Source organism: Tamandua tetradactyla, chromosome 7 (assembly GCF_023851605.1).
Source record: "Tamandua tetradactyla isolate mTamTet1 chromosome 7, mTamTet1.pri, whole genome shotgun sequence".
NCBI lineage: Eukaryota > Metazoa > Chordata > Mammalia > Pilosa > Myrmecophagidae > Tamandua > Tamandua tetradactyla.
The window spans coordinates 21485091-21507726 of NC_135333.1; the positions used below are offsets into that span (position 1 = coordinate 21485091).

The 22636-nt window shown below is 37.2% G+C and overlaps 1 protein-coding gene and 1 non-coding gene across 10 annotated transcripts in view; one reads left to right on the plus strand and one right to left on the minus strand.

The window, feature by feature from the left end:
- The window catches only part of LOC143690874 (uncharacterized), a 31565-nt gene extending 15377 nt beyond the window's left edge, over positions 1-16188 (minus strand). Inside the window, exons 1-5 of one of the 9 annotated variants that reach the window (XM_077168596.1) lie at positions 16027-16188; positions 15344-15396; positions 12703-12789; positions 8104-8173; positions 5643-5719 (exon numbers count right to left, since the gene is read on the minus strand). The gene's annotated coding sequence lies outside the window, so the exon portion shown is untranslated. Of the gene's footprint in view, positions 1-5642; positions 5720-8103; positions 8174-12702; positions 12790-15343; positions 15397-16021 lie in introns of all 9 variants that reach the window. The other 8 variants (XM_077168591.1, XM_077168595.1, XM_077168592.1 and 5 more) reach the window with 8 other exon arrangements.
- Positions 16189-16968: 780 nt separating this feature from the next.
- LOC143643033 (U6 spliceosomal RNA) lies at positions 16969-17070 on the plus strand. The gene has a single exon (XR_013156078.1). It is a non-coding gene; the product is annotated as a U6 spliceosomal RNA (small nuclear RNA).
- Positions 17071-22636: the final 5566 nt, after the last annotated feature.

A 22636-nucleotide genomic window follows, 5' to 3' on the forward strand; every position in this document is an offset into this window, starting at 1 on the left:
AGCTTCATGAAACAGGAAGCCAGGAGAAGAAGCTAGCAGATGATGCCATGTTTGCTATATGCCCTTTCAGATGGGAGAGGAACCCTGACCGTGTTCACCATGTGCCTTTCTACTTGACAGAGAAACCCTGAACTTCATTGGCCTTCTTGAACCAAGGTATCTTTCCCTGGATGCCTTTGATTGGACATCTCTCTAGCCTTGTTTTAATTGGGACATTCTCTCGGCTTTAGAACCGTAAACTAGCAATTTATTAAATTCCCCCTTTTGAAAGTCATTCTGTTTCTGGTATATTGCATTCCAGCAGTTAGCAAACTAGAACACACCCCATCCCTTTGTAACCCATATTCTAGATTTTGACTCCGTGAGTTTGTTATTCTATTTATTTCAACCAATGGCTAACACATCAGTGAGTGAAATCATACACTGTGTCCTTTTGTGTTGGGCTTATTTCAATGCCTTCACGGTTCATTCATATTTTTACATATACAAGAACTTCATTCCTTTTTGTGATTGAACAATATTTCATTTGTGTATACGTACCATATTTTGTTTATCCATCCATTGGTTGATAAACCACTGGGGTGCTTTCACTTTTAACAACTGTCAATAATGCTACTATGAACATAAGTGATCAAATATCTGTTCTAGTCCCTGCTTTCATAGCTTTTAGATATACAGGTAGAAGTGGAATTTCCAGGTCATGTGGTAATTCTACATTTAACTTTCCTAGGAACTGCCAAACTGTTTTCCACAGCCTCTGCACCATTTTACATTCTCAACAGAAATGAATGAGTATTCCTATTTCTCCACAGCCTCTCCAAACACTTATAATTTTCCATTCTTTTTTCTTTTGCATGGGCAGGCACCAGGAATTGAATCTGGGTCTCGAGCATGGCAGGCAAGGGCTCTACCACTAAGTCACTGTGGCCCACCCTCCATTTTTTTTTTTTTTTTTTTTTTAACATGGGCAGGCACCGGGAATCGAACCCGGGTCCTGTGGCATGGCAGGCAAGCATTCTTGCCTGCTGAGCCACCGTGGCGCCCTACATTTGTTTTTAATAGCCTTTCTATTGGATGTGAAATCGTATCTAATTGTGGTTTTGATCTGCACCTAACTAATATGAACAATGTTGTTGCACATTTTTCTTTCAGTCTGTCCCTTTTAGTCCAGGCTGATTATGGTTCTGTTCACACAGACCTCACAAAAAATATTTGTTAGTTTTGCATGTAGCACACAGATTTCCAAATCATCGCACAGTAGGACTTTCCATATATCCTTCCTGAATAACCGCACCTTCAATCCTGGCAAGCACTGAAATGGCTGAGTGGATCCATGTTCAGTTAAACCCTCACATAGAATACTGTTCTCTGGAAACTCACTTTCCAGAAACTCAGAATTTTCTAAACCATTGATTTATATGCAACAAGGTGGATGAACCTTGAGGACATTCTGTTGAGCAAAATAATCCAGAAACAAAAGGAAATACATGTATGGTCGCACTAATACGAATTAACTGTAAGGAGCAAACTCTGAGAATTAAATTTGAGAGTTTAGATTTCCAGGAAATAGAAAGTGGGCAGAAATTAGGCAATTGATGAATGAGGAGTACAGAGTATTCAGTAAGGTTTATTGTAAAGGTTCAGAAATGAATAGCAGAAATACTGTGTGATGGCAACACAATATTGTAAGTGTAATTAGTAAAGTGGATTGTGAGTAGAGTTCAAAAAGAATGGCTAATTCATAGAGTCAAGTATGTTACCAGAAGGAAAGCTAAGGATAAAAACTAGGACTCTATGTTTAGTGAAACATTGGACAATGTTGTTGGTTAATTGCATAAAATATAAGAAAATTCTTAAATGAACTAGAACAAACATAGGTCACTATTACAAGGTGTTAATAATAGGATGTCATATGGAGAAAAATTATAATTAATGTAAATTAAGGTCGAGTGTTAACAGTAACATTGTAATATTCTTTCATTAGTTTTAACAAAGGCAGTATACCAAAGCTAAATGTCAATAATAGAAGGATATAAAGGGTATGAGATTCTTTTCTTTGGAAGAAATGAGAATGTTTGTACACTTAGGACGGTGTGCCAGTTTGAAAGTATCATGTACTGCAGAAAAACCATATTTTAATCCTGATTCAATCTTGTGAGGGCAGCCCTTTCTGTTAATCTTGATTCAATACTGTAGGTTGGAATCTTCCAATTGTGAGCGTGACCTTTTGAGTAAATACAGATGTGACTCCACCCATTCCAGGTGGGTCTTGATTAGTTTATTGGAATCCTTTAAAAGAAGAAACATTTGGAGATATAAATGAAAGAAGCCTCAGAGCTGACAGAGCAGATGTAGATGCTTGGAAAACAGCTGTTTCAGAGACAGAGGTATGGATGTCTGGAGATGCTTGGAGTCCAGCAGACTCACCATGAGATATTAAGCAAGCCAGAACCTGGAGAGAGCCAAGGGAAGCCAAGAGATGAAAGCCAGTCCAGAGAGGCAAAGTGAGGAACCCTCACAAGAATAGAAGCTGAAAGCAACAAAACCCAGTAGCAAGGGAACGGCAGTTGCCAGCCACGTAACTACCAAGCTGACAGAAGTGTTCCTAACCCATCAGCCTTCCTTGAATTTACTTATCTTTCGTTGGATGCCTTAGTTTGGACAATTTTATAGGCTTAGAACTGTAAACTTGTACCTTATTAAATTCCCCTTTGTGAAAGCTGTTCCAGTTCTGGTATATCACAGCTTGCAAACTAACACAGATGGGCTGAATGCTGTGTGACTACAACTGTTAGAAAAAAAGAAGAAGCAGAATATCTTAACAGGACTACAGCAAGCAAAAAGAGTGAAACAGATATTGAAAACCTCCAAAAAAAAAGAAAAAATAAGAAAAGTCCAGGACAAGAAGACTTCACTGTTGAAATGTACGAACCATTTAAAGAAGAACTAGCATCATCAATCTTTCTCAAATTCTTCCAAAAAATAGAAGATTAAAAAATGTTTCCTAACTAATTTCCTAACTAATTCTGTGAGTACAGCACTGGACTGCACTGAAACTACAATTATCCCTCATGAACATAGAGGCCAAAATCCTCAACAAAATACTATCAAGCCAAATTCAAAAGAACATTAATAGGACTACATATCATGACCAAGTGGGACTTAAGAATGCAAGGGATATGTCAACATACAGAAATCAACCAATGTAATACAGTGTAACAGATAAAAAAAAAAGATCACCTAATTGGATGAAGAAAAAAACATCTGAGAAATCCCAACATTTTCACAATGGAAATAATCAACACACTAGGTCTGGAAGGGAACTTGCTTAACCTGATAAAGGGAATTTATAAAAGTTCACAGCTAGCATCATAAATAATGGAGAAAGCCTGGAAGCTTTCCTCCTAAAATCAAGAACAAGACAAGGATGCTTGCTTTTATTTCCCACTATTAAACAGTGCATGGGATATTCTTGTCAGAGCAAGTTGATATACAAAGAAATAAAAGGAATGTAAATCAGAAAGAAAGAAGTAAAATTATTTCTATTGTGAGATGAAAAGATCTTATAGAGAATTCCACACAATACTCACACACATTTGCACATACACTTACACGCACACATGCTCTTCAAACCAATACAGTAAAATTGCAGAGTACAAGAGTAACATACATAAATCAGTTGTATGTTTATGCATACAAATGAGGAATCCAAAAAGGAAATTATGAAAAAAATTAATTTACAGTGGCAGCAAAAGGATTAAAATTCCAAGGAATAAATTTAACTAAGGTGTGAACAGTTGCATAAGGATGCTTATAATATTGCTGAAAGAAATGAAAGAGGAACTAAATAAGTGGAAAGACATCCCATTTGATGGAATGGGAGATTATGAATAAAGCTCAGGTGGCAATACTCCTCCGAATGATTTAGAGATATACTGTAGTACCTGTAAAAACTCCAAAGTCCATTTTTTACAAAAGAAAAGTAAAAATTGAACCTTAAAATCATGTGGAATTATAAGAGACCCTGAATAGTTAAAATACTACAAAAGAACAACAAAATTGGATGCCGGAGACTCAGGTTTGATTCCTGGTGCCTGCCCATGCAAAAACAACAACAAAATTGGAAGATCCCCAATTCTCTATTTCAAGGCATATTACAAATCTACAGCAATCAAAAGAGTGTGATACTGACATAAATGTAAACATAAAGACCAGTGGAACAGAGTTGATAATCTTGAAATAAACCCATGCATCTATGGCTAACTGATTTTAAACATAGTACCAAGATCTTGTACTCTGGAAAGAACAGCGTTTCACCAAATGGTAGTGAGACAACTCGATACTGACATGCAAAGCATGAAGTTCCATCCTTATCTTACAGTATTCACAAAAACTTAAGTCCTTTAGAAGGCTAAATGTGAGAGAAATGCCATAACACTCTTTCAAGATATTACAGGAATAAATCTTCATGACTTTAGATTTGGCAATTAATGCCTATGACATTAAAAGCACTACAAAAAAAGATAAACCGCACCACAAAAAATAAAAATTTTTGTTCATCAAAGGATCCCCTCAAGATAGTTAAAAGGTAACCTACTGAATGAGAGAAAATATTTGCACATCATATATCTGAGAAGCACCTAATACCCAGACTATGTATAAAAAAACTCTTCCCACATGACAAATAACAACATGAAAAATAGGCAAAGAATTTGAGATGCAAATGCCCAACAAATACATGAAAAGATGCCCAGCATTTTTAGTCCTTAGGAATATACAAATCAAAACCACAATGAGACTCCACTTCACGCCCACAAGGATGGGTCAGGTTCATGTAACTTGGCCAGGTGGTGGTGCCCGGTTGTCTGGTTGGGCAAGTGCTGGCCTGTCTGTTGCTGTGAGGACATTTCATGAACTTAAATCATGACCACATTGGATACATCCACAGCTGACTGCATTTGCAGTCAGCTAAGGGGGTTGTCTTCTGCAATGAGTGATGCTTAATCTAATCATCACTTTTAAGGATGATTTACAACAGACAATCACTCTTCCTGCTTCAACCAGCCAGCCTCTCCTGTGGAGTCTACTGAGGACTTTCACTGGAACTGCCAGCTCATGACCTGCCCTACAGATCTTGGACTCTTATATTCCCATGGTTGCATGAGACACTTCTATTAGTTTTATATTTACAGATATCTCCTGCTAATTCTGTTTCTCTTGAGAACCCTAGCTAATACAGCTGGTTATAATTTTTTGAAAGAACTATAGATTTATTAGTGAGGATGTAGAGAAATTCAAACCTTTGCCCACTGCTGGTGGGAATGTACAATGGCACCACTACTGTGGAAAACATTTGGGAAGTTCTTCAATGGGTTTTATACAGAATTAGCAGATGATCCAGCAATTCTATTCCTTGATATATACCAAAAATTGAAAAATAAGATATCCAAATAGTTGTATACAAATGTTCAGAGGCACTATTCACAATATACAACAGGTAGAAACAAACCAAGCATCTACTTGTTTTATCTATACACTTAAATATTGTTCAGTTATAAAAAGGAATGAAGTAATGGTACAAGCTATAACATGGACAAATCTCAAAAACAACAGTGAAAGAAGCCAGTTAAAATAGGTCATACTTTAAAGTTGGCCATGGTGGCTAAGAAGGCAGAGTTCTTGCCTGCCATGCTGGGGACCTGGGTTCAATTCCCGGTGCCTGCTCATGTTAAAAAAAAAAAAAAAAGGTCACATTTTAAAAAAGATTTCATTTACATGCAACATCCAGAATAAGTAAGCCATCAGAGACAGAAAGAAAATTAATGGGTGCAGGGGTTGAAGAGAGTAGGGAACTACATGTTACAATGTACTTTGTAGTTTATTGCTTTTTTCACAATAAAAAAGTGTTAAAAAAAATCTTCATTGCAGAAAGTACTGAGGCATGCTGATCTGGATCTTAAGATATTATAGCTTACAGTTTTTTCTACTTATAAATTATTTTTTTGTTTCACCCTGTTAATTCCCTTCTGTCTTTCCTCAAATGGTGTTTTCTTGTATTTAACTTCTTAGGAGGGGTCAATCATTTAATTATTAATTTAAATTACGTACTTTTCACAGTATCAGGCCATTAAACTTCCTGGGAATACTGGTTTAGCTTTGCGACTTAAGGAATTTTAAGTAATATATTCAACCATTTTCTTTTTTCATAATGCACATTTTTGAATATTGGGCCACATTTATTTAGAAGAGTTTTCCCCATTAATTTTCAGTTCACAGATTATATTTTCTGTTTGTGTTGAAAAAGGAGTTCTGGTTATCCCTTTCAGTATTTTTAGCTTCTCCTTCACATTATTTTATGAACCATTTGTTTGCTGGGTCCATGAACTCTTCAAAAATAGATTTTCTTTTATGGATATGGTACTTTAAAATTTACATCTGTTGAATAACTGTGGAATTCATTCTATTTCTTATTTGAGAAAGTGGCAGGGATTTTTATTGTCAAAATAAGAGACACAGGCATAGCAAACGGTAAGTAGGCCCGAGAGATGGAATCCCTTATGCTAAGCTCATGTCAGCAAATCAAAGCTTAAATAAGTTCCTGTCGCATTGGTGTTCCTTCTCTCAGAACCTGGAACCTGAGAACCAGTCATAACTTGCCAGCTTCCTTTTAAGCTCAGTTCCTCTAGGTCAAGCCTGTACCAACCAGCAAGGTTATTTAAGTCTACCTTGCTGTGCCTCTATAAGCCTTGTTCTTGCTGTCAACTCTTCAGAGCTTCCCTCCATTTTATGGATTGGATATTGCTTAATTTGTGAGTTTATTCATTAATAAAAGTGTGAGATCCAAAAACAGTAATTTCCAGTGGATTTTTGTGTGTGCGTGGGTTTTGGTAATGACAAGATTTGAAGGCAGTTGCAGACTGTAAACAAGACAGAAGGCAACCAGTGAATCCTTTTGAGTTCTGCTCTCCCCACCCTTTCGAAGATTCATGGGTGACTTATTCTCAGATCTGAGCTCCAAACTTTGAGCTCTCTCATCTCAGCAGCTCTCAGTCCAAACATTAGTGGGTTAATCTTATGGATGACAAAGATCAAATTTTGAGACTGAGTCCCTAGCCTTTTGGTACAGTCCATGGTTTCATTTTTGCTACTGCTGATTTCTTTGCCTGTGCAAAAAGTAAGGAATGAAATGATAAAGATGGGATTCTTAAGTCTTAAAATTTTGATTCTTCACCTTCTGGCATTCTTTTATTTATAGGTTCAAATACTGAGGGTTTAAAAGCTGTGCCTATTTAACAAAATGGCAACATCTTACCCAAGACAACTTAGAATTTCAATGTCCATCATGGGAAATATTTCAAATAGACAAAATTACTCATCTCAGAAATGCACTCTGGAAAGATAGCTTTTAAACCAAATAGTCAAATGGAATGCCTGTTTTAACTGGTCCTTGAGGACATTAGGAAATTGCAATATTCTAAAATAGTTTCATTAAAGAACTCTTTGCAAAAGGCAAATGAGAAATTAAAAGCTCATGACTCTTCTATGTTTATATCTTAATAGTAAACACTTAAAAATTGAAGCTATAAGCTCTCTATTTGTGTCTGTAGGTATGTTGTATATTTTCCAACCTCTGAATATTACCAAATTAACTTATAAAAGTTCCTAAAAGAGCTCTATTCAAACTGACTTAAAAGAAAATGAGCACTTATATAAAAAGTAATAATCCTAAAGTTTCAGATATTAAGGAAACCAAACTCCTAATACTTTTTATGAAAAAGAATATTTATAGAAGTATCTCCATGCAAAAACAGCATTTGGTTTTCTCTGTTAAAATGATAGCTTTGGGGGATTACTGGTCTGCTCTTAATAAGATGTTATAAAAAGCTTTTTTAAAACTATCTGAGTATGTTGACCATTTCAACCTCTGTTGTTTTAGAGAACAAATCTCACTTTTGAAATAATTTTCTGCATTTTACACTCATAGACCTTCTCTACTTTTAAAATATTTTATTGTCATTTTCTTAAGTAGGGAACTAATTATTTTTTCACAATGACCCCATGACCTTATTTAACAATCAAAACCTGATAAGTTTGACATATTACCTTTCAAGAGTTTAGCCCTAAATTATGTCTTCTTGAATTCAAACTGTCATTGGGATTTTCCAGAGGGCTCCTAGAAAATTACAAAGGATTTGTTCTTTCACCTTGTAAACAGAGAAGTACTAAAACTAGTTAGGTATATCTAAACTGTTAATCAACTACACAGGAAGTGTTATCAAATTAAAAATGATTTCTAACTTTCTGTTGGTTAAATTTATAAGTTATCTGTTATTAAGACACACATTTCAGAAGCTATATAAGTTCTTACAGACTTGTCAACATCCTTACTGTCCCTGAGATGTCCAAGTATTTATGTGTCTGATACTGGACAACAATAGTGCTGTTCATAAGTTCAGTTATTCATAACATGTTTATTCAAGTTTCAGCACATCATTCTCTTTTGAAAACCAGCAATAAATTAACCATAGCTGTTTTAAGTCTTTTGTCATCTACAAATGGCCTTTATTCTGAGGCTTCCCTGAAAACACCTGCAATAAGTTATGGGCCATTGTGCTTCATCTTCAACAAAAAGGATTTTCTCAGAGACTTATGAAAAGGACTATGCCAAGCTCTCTGAGGCATCAGCTTCTAATGACATTGCTTAAATAACTTTGAAATCATATAACTGGACTAAGGCAAGACTTTCAGAATTCTAGTGAAGAAGCTGATGGGTTCATGAGTTTGCTAACAAAAGATCAAGTAAAACAAGGATTAATTACTTTGCTCAGGCTAAATGAACTGATAAAGAATTACTATAGTTTTGTTTGTATACTTTCTAGATACAAGGAATCCCTTATCCTTTTACCTAAAATTATTATAATTAATGAAACATTCATCTTTATCTCCCTGCCTGACACCTCCAGAATTTGGAAACTCTTTATATATTTTTGTTTTGACAATATAATTATAACATACACTTAAAAAGAATCTATCCTCTTTGCTAACAGGAAATAATAGAAGGCAATGGTTATTTTTTTAAGACTTTTTTTTATTGTGAAATATAACATATATACAAAAAAGCAATAAATTTCCAAGTACTAGTTATAGAACAGATTTTAAAGTTTGGTATGGGTTACAGTTCCACAATTTTTCGTTTTTTCTTCTAGCTGCTCCAAGACACTGGAGACCAAAAGAAATATGATTTAGCAGTCATATTCATTTGTTAAATTTTATCTTCTCTATTACAGTCCTCCTCCTTTTTCCCCCTTTTTTTTTGTGGAAAATAACATATATACAAAAAAGCAATAAATTTCAAGATATATCGCAACAATTAGTTGTAGAACAGAGAGTTTGCCATGGGTTACAAGTCCATAATCTCAGGTTTTTATTTCTAGCTGCTCTAAGATACTGGAGACTGAAACAAATATCAATATAATGATTCAGTACTCATACTCACTTGTTAAATCCGACCTTCTCTGTATAACTCCACCAACCTTTGACCTATCTCCCACCCTTTAGGGGTATTTGGGTTATGCTCATTATAACTTATTCATGTTGGAAAGGACTGTCAATAATATGGGATGGGGGATGAAACTAGCTGATGTTCTGGAGAGGCTGGCCCCTCTGCATTTCAGGACTTATATAGTCCAAGGACCCATCTGGAGATTGTATGTTTCTGGAAAGTTACCCTAGTGTATGGAATCTTTGTAGAAATGCCCTAGGAATTCTTTAGGATTGGCAGGAATGGTTTTAGTTGGGGTTTTGCAAGTTATGATAGGTAGCAATGTCCAACTGAAGCTTGCATAAGAGTGATCTACAGTAGCCTCTGACTCTACTTGAACTCTCTCAGCCACCGATACCTTATTTGTTACAGTTCTTTTCCCCCTTTTGGTCAGGATGGCATTGTTGATCCCACAGTGCTAGGCCCACAGTGCTAGGGCCAGGCTCATCCCTGGGAGTCATCTCTCATGGAAGGTAATGGTTATTAAGCCAAATCTTAGGAATGGTAACTTAAGAAAACAAAGGAAATTCCAAACTTGTTGTCTATTGTAGCCTGCAACTTGATGCAGTACCCTGTGCTTATACAAACTGTGTTAAAGCAGAAGCTGTCAAATTGGTTAAAGTCTCAGTAAACTTAATTCTGAGCAAAACTAACACCCTCCTCCAGGAATCTGAGTTCTTATGAGATTCTTCTACTTTCACCTTGCAAGCTTCACCCATGATGCTGAAATGTTCTTAATTCTTAATCCTGCTACTCTACTACCTTTATGAGAGGGAGCCCCATGACTGTAAACTGGTAACTTCACAATTAACTCCATACATGTTCCTTTAACCATCCAAGATGTTAATCTGCTTGTTAATGCCTCTGATGATAGAAATTCTGATGTTATATCCCAAGCAAGCTTTCAGTTACTACTATGAACTGACTGAATGAGGTAGCCATCCTCAACCTTTTTTCTTCCCAACAGGAGGACCTCTAACTTCTTATACTAGCCAGCTTTCAAAATGAAGGAAAATTAGACAGGCTCTTGATGTAATCCATGATATGCTATGGAAACAAAGAGGGTTCCTCACTTCTGACACTCTAAGAAAAATGGGCACTTTACTCCCTCTATGGATGCCATCAAGATAGAGGCTCACACATAAAAGAATTGAGATTGAAGTATACATACATATATATATAAATGCTCTTGCAGATTTTCATGCAGAAACAATCTCTATTTAAACAGCTGAGATTATAGACTTAAAGTAAAACTATCTAATTATCTGAAGAAACTGGCCTTTCCTGACCCAAAATTTTACTTTTGCCATGATAATTATTCATAACATTTCTTTGTGAAACACAAACTCTCCTCATATAAAATTGTTACTGGCAGACCTATGTCTCTGTGAATAAAAGTGACACTGATAACTTATTGTCATACCATAACATGACTCAATTTGCAAATCTTTAATGAATTATACCAAAGATTATCTCAAACAGATAAAGGATACCTTTCCTGACCCACATGACAGATAATCCATTAATCATGATCAGGGACCAGGAGACTGGAATTATTGGAAATGACCCAGAACCTTATTAAAAGGGAATCCACCAACTGCCGTGAACTTTTGACTACAACTAAATTAGAGGCTGTTGAACCATGGATCCACATATCTCAACTGAAAAAGGCTTCACCAGAATCCTGGACTTGTTTTAACTCTGGAGACTCAATAATCAAGATAGCCAGGAAGTGAAGTATTGACCATATCACGAGGTAGACTACTTATTGCCAAGATAACAGATCAAGTCTTCATATAGTCTTTATCTTACTAACACTTACAATGCATAAAATCCTTTTTATTCCCCTATGCTTTGTTCTTGCACTGGCCTAGGAAGACCAACACCACTGTCTACTTCTCCCAGGTCATTTCAAAAGAAGGTAATCTCACAGAATATTGGCTTTATCACTATAAATCCTGATATCTGCACAATACAGGGAACCCAATTATTCTACTTAAAACAAATTTCCTTCTTGTCCCAAATGCTTCAGTCTCTCTGGATCAAACTGTACCATTTGTTTCAAATCAAATTTGAATACTAGGCCCAAGGTCCTCTTTATTTTGCTTTAATGTTTCCAGGACCTGTAACCTCACTATAGACATGAATGACTTAGAGACTTACACAGATGTCATAGAAGAGCTTGAGGACCTGAATATGATTGTGCACATGCCCCCACAAATTACAAGCTACATTTAAAATGCACGCCCACTTCCACATTTAAGGTCCTGGCTATGTGAAAGGTTCACAATACAAATAAATTTTCACCAAGCCCTTAATTGTCCTGCCAATATTACAGACCCTTCGTTATTATGGACAAATGATAGTATTCACAGAAATGGATGTATAAATAACATAACCGTGGCTGGAGTGATACTGTTCCGTCAAGCTTATCTTTTCATTTGAGAAATCTTAGACAAGTGATTTGCCTGGGCACTAAATTGCCTTAATACCTGTAAATGTCCGGGCAATGTGCACTTGGTCTCCTCACTGCTCCCTTAGGAGTTTATCTGAAACTCCTCACTGGACTACTCTCCTCAATCTACATTCTCAGACAAAATGGGATTTACCCAAGGAGTTCATGATTCTGGGTTTGCCTCTTTTTGTAAATTATTGCTAGCTTGGCTTGGGTAAACATGAAAATATGATTAGAAATTTATCAATCAAATTAGGAGAACTTGTTCAATCTACTATTAGAACTACACAGCAACAGTCATTAGATTGACTTCCTGAATTTGTTTTAGATAATTGCTAATTATCTGATTCCATGATTGCTGCCCTCGATTACTCAGTATCTGAACAAGGAAGCATTTTGCCATTGCCAACACCACCTTGTGTACTTGGGTAAACACCTCTGGGAATGCTGAGACATAACTGCATAAAATAATCTAACAAACCACGCTGCTCAAACTTTTGCTGGGATATTTTTAAATCACTTTGATTTTAGCTGGTTTAAATCATGGGCCCTGAAGATGGTACAATGGTGGCTCAGTGGCAGAATTCTAGCCTGCCATGCAAGAGACCCGGGTTCGATTCCCGGAGGCTGCCTGCCCCAAAAATATCATGGGCCCGAAGCTTAGAAGCATACTAAGAGATGGGCATTTGGGCATTTCATTACTCACAGCACTGATTATAACGTCTCCCTGATATATTCTTTTCTTTCAAGAGTATTAAATGGTGGCATCCAGCTGCTTCTGAACCAGGAAAACCTGGAATGAGAAAAAAGAGACAAACAAGGAAAAAACTAACATCATGATTACCTATATTAAAACAACCTGCAATTACCACATCAAGACCTTAGTCAGTAACTGAGAGTCGGGCACAACACCAAAAATTTTTATCACAACTATCAATGGCTGAAAGCTAGAACAAAATGGGGCAAATTGCTAAATTAAGTAGACCCATGATGGACTCCCTCATGCTAAGCCCTATGTCAGCAAATGGAAGCTTAACTAAATACCTATCTCTTGTAAGTGCTTGTTCTCCCAGAACAAGTACTGTGACAGCCACCTACCAAAATCACCAGCTCCTTTCTGCTTCTGTAGCTGAGTTCCTCTAACTCAAGACTAAGTCAAGGAAAACATTCCTGTACCAACCAACAAGATTATTTTCTTTAAGACTTCCTTGTTCTTCCTATGTAAGCCTTGCTCTTCCTCTTCAGGCCTTCCCTCCATGTGTATGGACTGGATGCTACCCAACTCATGAATCACTTACTAAAGCTCTGAAACCCAAACAATTTCCTGTGGATTTTTTTTGGTCTGTTGACACAGAAGGCACAAATTAGTTACTTGTTCTGATCATTCTGATATTCCAGATCTCTCCATGGAAACGTCTGCTCCTTAGGTAGCAAGATAACATCCAAAACATAAAACAGCAGTATTTTGACACAGGTTTCAAGACTACAACTGAACGTGTTCAGAGTGAAGAAAAATAAAGGTAATTTCTGGGTTTCCTTTCACTAGTAAGTTATGTATGTTTATAAAGGCATGAGGCTCATTTTGGGGAAAAACGTTTTCATAGACCAAAATCTTAATTTCTTACATCGTCCAATCCTGGGCTATACAAGGAAATAAATATATAGTGACATTAATTTCACACAAATTTCAAGACCGTTAGCTGTGGTAACCATTTTCTTTACTTCAAAAAAGTCCTTTTATCTATAACCACTAGTGCACTAAATTTTTTCTCTTACAAAGTTTTCAATGAAATGAGTTAATATTATTTTCAAGGGCAAGAAAGGATATGCAAGACTAGTGTTTGCTGGGTGACACATAAAAGACAAGCATCCCTCCAACAGCACAGGTCCAAGAAGAACTGCATGAAATACTGGATAAGGACACAGTGATTCATCAGGACTATCACAAAGGCAAAGAGAATACAGTTTCAGCATAGAAAAAGGGATCCCTGCCATAATAACAAGGGATTTTAATTGTAACCAGATTTCAAACAGATCTTACTTAGGTCCCCCTCACTGACAAAGACAGGGCACTGTTTCAGAACAGTATCATAAGGACAGGTTGCTTAAACTAATTACTGAACACCACTACTCCATGATTTAATATACATGTTGCTAGTGGTAAAGGCATCAAGAAACCTGGGTTTGGAGGTCTAGAGCAAATGATGCAAAATTAGGTAATGAGGTCCACAAAAATCACTGTTATTGGTTATCTAGTCTAACTTAAAACTAAAGCAGTACAAAATGGCTTCTTCCATGTAATAAAGGCAAGTTTTGCACTGTTTCTGAAAAGCCGATTATGTCTCCAGCTCTACCCTCAGTTTAACAAGGTTTTTATAAAATATACCTTTAGAATGTAAGAGTCAAATTAAAAAAGAAAAAAAAAGTCAGTGGGGATCAAGACGTTCTCTATCCAGGGTTTCTGAAATAGAAAATACTTTAGAACCCAGTGGGCATATACACATTCAGACCATGAGTTCGACATTATGAGTCTGTGCTGATTGTTTCTTCCATTACATGACCCTCTTGCATGTCTTGATCCTGCTGGATCCTAAGCTATTCAGGTAGCCTGAACGTTGGTCCATCCTATGGGAAAGGGCTTCTGAACTCCTATTTAAGCCTGGTAGCAAAACCCCATGAATCAGAGGGCCCTTGGTCCAAAGATGCACCACTCTTATAATGAGTCTAATGATGAATTTAGCACATAGTCTATAATGCTAGAATTCAGTCCAGGTAAAGCTGTGGAAAACCCAGAAGTGTATCATTGTCTGGTTTCTGCTTAAGGGAAGAATGGAATGCCTTCCACATACCTTAAGTCACCAGCCTGAAGAGAAGAAATTTACTTGATCAATATATTAAGATAACGAGGATGAGGTGAATGGTACTTTACATTATATTTTAAGTATGAGTGAAACCAATACCCATATATATCAGAAAAGGTGACTACATGACTAGTATTTGAAAGAATGATCCAGGTATTTCTACGTTAAATTATATAACTACTTTTGACATCAATAAGAAGGGAAATCCTCAAACCTAGGTAACATCATACCTGATCTCAAACGAAAAAATAAAGACCAAGTCATCATAGAACCATGTCAGGATCTTTTAGAAGGGGAATAGGCTGAGATCCATGAAATGCAAGTCCCCAAGGTTAAAAGAGAACAGAGTGTTTGCATACTACTCTCTCAAAATCTTTTCAATGAAAAAGCTGACAGTTGAATGCACAGGTGAGAATTCTGGGCTGACTCGGTCTTTCTATGCTCTCATTTTCTACTCTGTGAACTGGGAACAGTAAGAGGACCTACCTATTATTTAGGCTTATAATAGTTGATCCTCTTGAGACTTCTTGAGGATGATTCTGAGCGAAAATTTTCATTAATTGTTAGGATTTGTCACCTCACATTCTCTCTTTGCTAAGATTTCTCATCTACCAGTGTGAACAATAATTATGATCACTGCCTACGTAATATTTTGTGAAAAATAATGAGTTAGTACATAGACTTTTGTCTGATGTACATGAAGGTTTCAAGTAACATTTATTATACCCATTCTTTCAAAATAAGGGCTAACTCCCCTTTGAGAAATTTTTATCAAGTTAGAAAAATGTATGCAAACTGATAAAACCTACAAGGAAGAACTGAATTAGCAAAATCCGATAGATCAACACAAGTATTTTCAACCACTTAGAATATGTGAGAAAGACTGGTCACAATTTTAAAAAATACCATCTTTTTGAAATCTTAATGTAGTATTTATTACAAAAGAAATATCTGTATGGGTCGATTTTCATTGATTGAAAATATAATAACGTAATTAAAAACTATGACCTGGTACCCGCAGGCCGCTCCCGCCCCCTCCCCGACTAAGGACCGCGAAGCCCCGGTAGTGGCTTCCGCGCCTCGTGGGGGATGGAGTGGGTGCTCTCTGCGTCTCACACCAGGCCGGCGACCCACACCCGCCAGTTGAGCGGATACGAGACTTACAACACCTAGAGTCGCCCGACCGCCATCTTGCGTCACTCTCGCCCGCCTTAGACGCCCCAGGCTGCCGCTCCTTTTGCGGTCTCACGCGAGTAAGGAGCTGGCGGAAGCGCCGGAAGTACCGAACTCTCGCGATGAAAGGCCTTCCGGCGACGAGGAGGGAAGGTGCTTCCGGTGTTGTCTAAGCCGTCTTACCAATGAGGCTGGCGAAGGATTCCACCCACACCACCCACATGCACACGCACATGCACGCGCGCAGACACGCGTCCGTACCCACAGAACTCGCCCCGCCTCTTAGGGCGAAGGAGCCTGGACTGTCGCAGAAGCCCAGAGCTATGTCCCCAAACTAGCAAAAAGAGAAAAGTCACAACAGAACCGCCATAGTTCATCGATTTAAAAATGAATGTTCTCACCCAGTGTGATACAGAGACTGCAGAGGTGTTTCATTCTAATGTCGAAATTTTATTACATTCTGGGTATGAGGGGCATTTGATATATTTTTTTTAATTATGGAGGTTTATTTTTCTAAATATGGGCTGATTGATCAACTACTTACTTGGGATACCCTTAAAAGAAAGTTAAGTTTTTTCAGTATGAACCTTAAAAGGATCAGGGAAGTAAGTTCATTTGTTAAATTTTCTGTTGGGAGAACAAAACTTCTCTCCCCTGACACTTTATTATCTTTGATTTTTCAAAGGGCCTTGATCGGTGGTTGTGTCTCAGTTAGAATTTATAGTACTTTGGGTTGCTATATAGTTGGCATTTATAAAATCTGAAGTATCATAAATAAAGTTATTTATATAATTATACTGCCAAAAAAGAAAAAAAAAGAATGTTCTTTGCATTTGAACAGCTCTAAAATGTCAGGAGGTGTGTAATGATGAATAGTGAATTGGCAGCATTTTCTCAATATTCAGGAAAGAATAGTGCATCTTAAAACAGTATCATGCTTGCTTGGGCAGCACTTACACTAAAATTGGACAGATACAGAGAGGTTAACATGGCCTGTTGGCAACGGTGACACGCAAATTCGTGAAGCATTCCATATTTTTGAGTATACTAAGAGCCGTTGAATGCAAGCTTATGACGGATTGTAGAGTGTGTGAATAAAACTGTTTGAAAAAAAATATTAATGGTGGGGTAAGGGTTGTGGATTTTTTTTCTTTCAAGTTTTCTTTTTTTTTTTTGCAGTAATGAAAATGTTCTAAAATTGATGTGATGCACAAACTAAATGATGATACTGTGAGTCATTGATTGTATGCTGTCAGTGATTTATATAATGTGTGAATATATCTCAAAATTGTTTTAAAATATACAGGATTAGCTATACACTCATTATTTACTAGTCTATACTAGTCTATATTAATATACGCTATTATATGTATTTGTGTAAACTATACATTAAACATATACACACCTAAATATGCTCATAGATATATTTTTATATATGCATATAGATATGAAATATGTATAAGAAATCAGGGCCGGCCACGGTAGCTCAGCAGACAGAGTGCTCACCTGCCATGCCTGAAATCCAGGTTCTTTTCGCATGCCTGCCCACGCAAAAAAAGAAAAGATCAAACAAAACAAAACTGATGGCCTCGTAGATTTGATGAAACACAGTAGGTAGAACTTCAACTCAAGAGACGGAAAGTGTGAAGCCAATCCCTCTTGAAGGATAGTCCCGAAACTATTTTTAAAATGTTCAGTGTGAAAAATCAGAAAGAAAAATAGACGATAGAGACTGAGATGGTATAATCTAGGAATGCCTAGAGTGTATAATGATAGTGACTAAATGTGCAAATTAAAAAAAATGTTTTTGCATGAGGAAGAACAAAGGAATGTCATTACTGCAGGGTGCTGAAAATAGATAGTAATTAATATTTTAAAATTTTACCTGATGTGTGAGACTAAAGCAAAAAATGTTTATTTGGTACAAAATTTATATTTTGACTAGTGCATTTCTTAATATAACTTATGTAGACAGCTTAATTGAACACATAAGTTCATGGAACCTTGTGTAGGACATGAGATTTTGTTGGTTTGTCCAGAGTGATGCCCCAATAAATCCCAGAGTGATTTGAACAGTGAATTAAAAAGCATTTGTTAAGTCCCCTTAGGGGAATGGTGAGAAATGGGGAAAAATTCAACTTCCCCAAATTGAATTCTTGATATTCTCACAAGCAGCGTTGACAATCAAAGCTCTAGGCTGAGCCCTCAATCTTGGGGTTTGTTCATATGAAACTTAACCCCACAAAGGATAGGTCAAGCCTACTTAAAATTAGGCCTAAAAGTCACCCCCAGGAGACCTCTTTTGTTGCTCAGATGTGGCCTCTCTCTCCAGCCAATACAACAAGCAAACTCCTCCTGCCTACGTGGGACATGACTCCCAGGGATGTGGACCTGCCTGGCAATGTAGGACAGAAATCCTGAAATGAGCTGAGACTCAGCATCAAGGGATTGAGAAAACCCCTAGAATGAGTTGGACTCAGCATCCAGGGATTGAGAAAACCTTCTCGCCCAAAAGGGGGAAGAGTGAAATGAGACAAAATAAATGTCAATGGCTGAGAGATTCCAAACAGAGTCCAGAGGTTATCCTGGAGGTTATTCTTATGCCTTAAATAGATATCATTTTGTTAGTCAAAATGTAGTGGAGAGGCTGGAGGGAACTGCCTGAAAATGTAGAGCTGTGTTCCAGTAGCCTTGTTTCTTGAAGATGCTTGTATAATGATATAGCTTTCACAATATGACTGTGTGATTGTGAAAACTTTGTGTCTGATGCTCCTTTTATCTACCTTATCAACAAACGAGTAAAACATATGGAATAAAGATGAATAATGGGGAAACAAATGTTAAATTTAGAGTGAAATGCTGGTGATCGGTGAGGGGGAGGAGTGAGGGGTAATGGTATGTATGAATTTTTTTCTGTTTTCTTTTTATTTTTTTTCTGAATAGATGCAAATATTCCAAGAAATGATCATGATGATGAATATGCAACTATGTGATGATATTGTGAATTACTGATTATATATGTAGAATGGAATGATCAAAAATTATGAATGTTTACGTTTGTTTGGTGTTTTTTGGTATGTAAAAAAATAAAAAAAATAATTTAAAAAAAAGGGGTCAGTGTGGCTATCCATGTTACTGGAAAAGCTGCCCTGGACAGTTGCATGTGCTGGAATCAGACCCAAGCCTGAAATTCAGTTTTCTCACCTGGAAGAAACCAACTCTGTAAGTTCAGGCACCTGAGATCGTTTGCCCAGTAACCTCAATAAAGTGACTTTTCTCTTTGGGCAAGTCTATATTTACTGTAGATGGCAGGTTTACCTCCTCTTCCTCTTGAGACTCCTCTAATATGGTAGGAAAGGGTTTTTATAAAGGCAAAAACTGAAGAGGGCCAAAAAATGGGAATCCTGTGGACCTGGAGGTAGGTGGACAGTAGTCCCCTCCTTGGCAGACTGGGGCATGGAGGCCAGTGTCTGAGGCATTGAGTATGAGAATGAAGCTAGAGAAAGAGGGGACCCCAGACCTGTTTCCCTACCCACACTCCTGGCAGGCATGACCCCCTGCCCCAGTGGTGGCTGGAAACTGAGCTCCAGGAGAGAAACTAAGATGCCTAGCTGACTAAGGTCAAAGTCCTTTTCTGAGACTCCTTGGAGAGGAGGACTCCTCTCTGAAGTGGCTCCCAGCTCAGAAGGAAAGATTGGTAGTTAGAGGTCCCCCAGCAGAGTGGCCTAGCCAGATCCTGACCTCAAAGCTCAGCAGCCCCATATGCTAGAAGCATCTCACTGTTGCAACTGAAAATCCCAGGTCCCTAGACACTGGATAAGAGGGGGAGATAAAAAAGGAAGAGGGTCTCATAAGAAACTGAGATGACAAGGGAAGTAGAGGAAAAGAAAGTAAAAAATTTCCACAAAGATTTTGCTTACAGAAAACAAGAGCAAGAGGCTATAAAAGAACATTTGGCAAATGAGGAAGAGCTCTTACAAATTAAAAACATGAGAGGAAAATGAATTCAATAGAAGGGTTAAAAGAAAAAGTTGAAATCCTCCAAAATTTATGAAAACAAAAACAAAACCAGAAAATTAAACTAAAGAAAATATAGTAATCACTTTTCAGTGGTTAAAACCAGCATGACGCACCTCATGGCCTCTATAGTACCAGAGGATGAGGAAAGGGTGGGTAGGCTGGGACCCTCATTCCCCACCAGGGACAGCCACAAGCACCACCCTCTGGTCACAGCTTCCCCTATGAAATTTGACACTGATGTATAAATAAGACACCCAGAGTACTTGTGTGCTGAGCCTTGTTCTCATTACTTTATGCACGCTAATTCACACAACCCTTATAACAACCCAGTGGAATGGGTACTGTTACTATCCCCATTTTCACAGGTGAGGAAATGGGTTCAGAGATGAGCATGACAAGGCATGAAGTGGAGGTGCACAGGCAAAATAACTCCAGACCTTGTGCCCTTTGTGCCCTTAACCACTACATTTTTGCACCTCCCCCCAAATAATCCAACATTTGATCATGAGACTTGTATAAAATAAGTAGAGGAGAGAAATCCACAAAGACATACTTCAGAGAAATTTCCTAAAATGGGGGTGTGTGAGTTCTGGGCTGAAAAGGCCCTCCATGGGCCAAGACCAAGGATGAAAGATATCTACGCTGAGACACATTGCTGAGAATTTTCAGAGCACTGCAGCAAAGAGGACATACTAAAAGTTTTCAGAGGTAAAAAAGAGATCATAGACAAATGGTCAGAATTCATAAAGGCACAAGACTGCTTGGAACTAGAAGATAGCACAATACCCTCCAAATTCTGGGGGAAAAAGATTTTCAACCTAGCCAAACTTTTGTATCTAGTTATACTCTCAAACAAATGTGATAGTAGAATAAAGACAAACAGGGTCCATACCCACTAGAATGGCTACTATTGAAACAATGGAAAATAGCAAGTTTTGGAGAGGATGTAGAGAAACAGAAACACTCATTCTTTGTTGGTGGAAATGTACAATGTGCAGCCGTTGTGGAAGACAGCTTGGTGGTTCCTCAGAGAGTGAAATATAGAATTAGCATATGATCCAGAAATCCAACTTCTGAGTATATGCCTCAAAGAATTGAAACAGGGACTTGAACAGATATTTGCACGTCAATATTCATAGTGACATTATTTACAATTCCTCAAAGCTGAAGAAGCCCTAGAGTCCATTAACTGAGAGGGTAAAAAATTGTGGTATATCCATACAATGGATTATTATTCATCCACACAAAGGAATGAAATTCTGATATATGCAACAACATGGATGAACCTTGAAGACATTATGGTGAGTGAAATCAGCCAGTCACATAAGGACAAATATTGTATGATACTGATATGAAATAATTAGAATGAGCAAATTCATAGACAGAAACTGGAATACAGGGTAATGGACTGGGGTGGGAATAGGTAATGGGAAGTTAATGTTTATTCGCAAAGTTTGAGGTGATGGAAAAGTTTCGTTAAAGGATGTTGGTGATGATAGCACAACATTGTGAACATAATTAACAACAACGGGGTGTATATTTGAGTGTGGTTAAAAGGGGGAAATTTTAGGTTGTATATACTCAAATACAAATTAAAAAAACATATGACTGTACAACACAAATAGTGAACCCTAATGTAAACTATGGGCTACAGTTAATAATGTAAATATAATAATATTGTTTTATCGATTTTAATCAAGTTACCACAGTAATGCAAAGTGTTAATAGTAGGGAAAACTAGGGGTCATGGGATGTACGTGGAAGCTCTGTATTTTCTGCAGGTTTTTTTGGTAAACTTACATATTCTCTAATAAAAAAAATTTTTTAAACACAAACAGAAAATCAAAAACTTTTACATACCTAATATGTAACTTCATTCCAATAGAAATAATGGTCCCAAAAGAATTTTAATTAGGTGTTAGGATATAAATCACATCATTCAATATGCTTAAAAGCTGATAAGTCAATAAAATGGTTTTTAATATATAGATTTAAACTTTTGAAACACTTTCACAAATATTGCCATTGTTTTATTGTGTTCTCTAACAATTGTTCAAGCATTTATGTTTGTAAAGTGCTTTCTGAAAGACAAGTTATCACTACTAATTTAATCTTTATATGAAGTATTCTGTACTTCATAAAACCAGAGTTCACGAATTCTTAGGATTTGACAGGAAGGATAAAAATTTCCTTTTTTTTGTCCCTAACATTCCCTCTGCAGTTGGCCATGTTGCCACACAATGGAGAATCTCAGACCACAGTATTGTCATATGACAAGGGGAAGCAACAAGAAACATGAAGAACAGATAATTCACCTCCTGTTCCTGAGTAAACACACTTCCACCTAACTCTTAACCATTTTCTCAGTATCACTTGATTAAACAGTGGTCCTGGGACAACTCTATGGACCCCAAGTATACGTCTGCCTTTAAGTCTCCTCACCTGTTTCCTGTAGCAGCTGCTACTTACATACATTTGTAACTCTAGTCACTGAGTTGAGAAAAATGCCACGAGAAGACAGGCTGTCAGTGCAGAGAGAGGCTGTCAGCCTTTAGGCACAGTTCGCAGATCCTAAAAGTTCACTTA